The sequence below is a fragment of the Etheostoma spectabile genome, chromosome 8 (genome assembly GCF_008692095.1).
Source record: "Etheostoma spectabile isolate EspeVRDwgs_2016 chromosome 8, UIUC_Espe_1.0, whole genome shotgun sequence".
Lineage (NCBI taxonomy): Eukaryota > Metazoa > Chordata > Actinopteri > Perciformes > Percidae > Etheostoma > Etheostoma spectabile.
This window is the reverse complement of record NC_045740.1, coordinates 27,072,202-27,074,860: the sequence shown is the minus strand read 5'-3', so window position 1 is coordinate 27,074,860 and position 2,659 is coordinate 27,072,202. Positions and strand designations below refer to the sequence as shown.

Here is a 2,659-nt window from a genome sequence, read left to right as displayed (position 1 = left end):
ATCCAGAATTGCTATACAGGGTACAAATATTGTATATAATTTTATGTATAAGCAAATGTAATAGTAATATTAAGTTCTCCTCATGCACCAGACTGGCCAGTTCTCGCGGTTAATGTTGCCGTCCTGTACCTATCCCGCAGGTGGGATATTCAGATGCACCGATCCTATGCAGGTTTTGTTACACATGGCCTGCCATTGCGAGGACAATCAGCTGTGCTTCCCGTCTCCCTGTAGCGCTGTCTTAAGCGTCTCACAGTAGGGACTTTGCAATGTATTGCCCTGGCCATATCTGATGTCCTCATGCCTCCTTGCACCCTGCCTAAGGCACGTCCACGCAGATTAGCACGGACCCTGGGCCTTCTTCTTTTGGTGTTTATCGGAATCAGTAGAAAGGTCTCTTTACTTTCTGAATAACCATGACCTTAATTTCCTACCACCTGCAAGCCTTTATTGTCTTTGGTTCAATACAGTTCATGGAACAAGCATGGAAAACATTGTTTAAACCCTTTATGAAGATTTCTAAAGTTAATTAGATTTTTACAAAAGTATTTTTAAAACATAGTGTCATGAAAAAATGGCGTTTCTTTTTTTTTGCTGAGTTTATGAGCGCCTGCTCTACCAACTGAGCTAACCTGGGGTTATACTGCACCTAATAAAAGAATTTCCAACACCTACTGTACTGTATCAGAATTCAAAGAGCTCAGTATGATGGAAAGGTTTTGGTTTAATGTCCGCAACATTACATGCAATGTTGGTTTATCAGAGTTACAGTACTTCTTTCTGGTTTCTCTTTCAGGTGGAAATCAAAAGACCAATCTTCAAACATACATCGCAGACAACTGGACCCATAAAGACATACAAGGAAACCTGTTCTGGATATGTGCGCAATATAAATATATATGAGCATGCATACAACACAATTGGAAGAGGTACAAATGCATTTTACTCACATTGACTCCAGCCAGAAAAAAATGAAAATACTGTCTAGAAAAGCATTAAAAGTAAGCCTAGCTCAATGAAAATAAATTACCCATTTTATAACCAAACCACTCTAGAACAACAGAAAATTACTCAAATATTTCTATTTTAGAAAAAATGGAGGAGATCATGAACATTTAACCCGTTTGTGCCGGATGCTTCGCGACGACACATCTACCGCCGGTTACTGCGTTGCGCAACTCTGAACCTCCTGCCGGCTGCTGCGTGGCGCAGCATTTTGTATTCGTCGGTCTTTTCATGACACGTGCAGCAGAGAACGCACTGTCATTGGCTCAAAATACACATGAGGCGGGTCTTGTTGGCTATTTAAAGCCATGTGACCATTTGTTCGTGATTTTCAGCAAACTACGGTACATTTTGGTTGTCACATGGCCAACAAGACCCGCCTCATGTGTTATTGAACCAATGACAGTGCGTTCTCTGCTGCACGCGTCATGAAAAGACTGACAAATACAAAATGCTGCGCCACGCAGCAGCCAGCAGGAGGTTCAGAGTTGCGCAACGCAGTTACCGGCGGTAGATGTGTTGTCGCGAAGCATCCGGCCCAAACGGGTTAAGCATTTTTTGATGAGTAATGAGTAATCTTCTCTGGTACATTTCCATCTCTGAGATTCATATAGCTAATAATAGGCAACATAATGCCCTGCAACTCTCAGAACATATTCACATTGAACCCATACAACATAGTGTGGCGGTCAGCACGACACCGCTCTGCTTGTCCTTTTGCTTCTATGAATGTCACCTGTCTAAACACAGTGTCCTCTCTCTACACCAGACTCTCTATGGGTTCCTTTTCATTCCCAGAACAAAAGAGCCCAAAGTCATTAAATGAAGCCGTGCATTTTGACATTTTGCAATAATGAAGTTGCATAACCGTGGTGAGAGTTATGGGATTCAGCAAGTTAAGGACCACTAAGTCCAAGAATTAGGGCGGCCTCTAGCTCAACCGGTAGAGTGTGCGCCCCATTTATGCGAGTCCCGGGCCCGGGTTGTAATCCGACCTGCGATACTTAAAGGCCCTGACACCCACACAGGGGTTTTCGGTTAATCTGGCTGATTGGACCTCATCCCAGGATTGTGTGGGTGTATATAGACGGATTGATTGACATCTTCCTGAGCCTCCTGTTAGCTGTGAGGGCAGGACAAGTGAAACCTTTTATCATTCTTATTGGTAGATGAAATTTGTGACGTATCAAATTCTCATCGAAGCTCCGGCCCATCTTCAACCTTAACAGAGGTCTAATCAGCCAGAACAACTGAAATCACCTGTGCGGCTGTTCGGAGGCTTTAACCCTTGTGTTGTCTTCCCGTCAACCATGCGACTTTGTGTTTTTCTGGGTTGAATTTTCAACATTTTCTTTTTCTTTTTCTAAAAAAATGTCCTAATGTTTTTGTCCATTTTATTCCTATTTTTTGTCACTTTTTTTCCTTTTTTTTTAATTATGTTTTGGTCAATTTTTTAACAATTTCTTTGTCACTTTTTCCAGTGTTTTTTATGTTTTTGTCCCTTTTTCAGATTTTTTGGGTCACTTTTTCAGCGTTTGAAAAAAATATGTTTTTGTTTCTTTTTTCCTGCTTTTTTTGTAGTTTTTTTTCAACAATTATCACTTTTTTCATTGTTCTTCTGTGATATAGAAAGTTTTTGGAAACCGGTCAAATT

The 2,659-nt window shown here is 41.1% G+C and overlaps 1 protein-coding gene across 2 annotated transcripts in view; it reads left to right on the top strand.

Moving 5' to 3' along the window:
- cry2 (cryptochrome circadian regulator 2) overlaps positions 1 to 972 on the top strand; it is a 25,344-nt gene extending 24,372 nt beyond the window's left edge. For both annotated transcript variants that reach the window (XM_032523325.1, XM_032523324.1), the window contains one exon: positions 797 to 972. The gene's annotated coding sequence lies outside the window, so the exon portion shown is untranslated. The remainder of the gene's footprint in view (positions 1 to 796) is intronic.
- Positions 973 to 2,659: the final 1,687 nt, after the last annotated feature.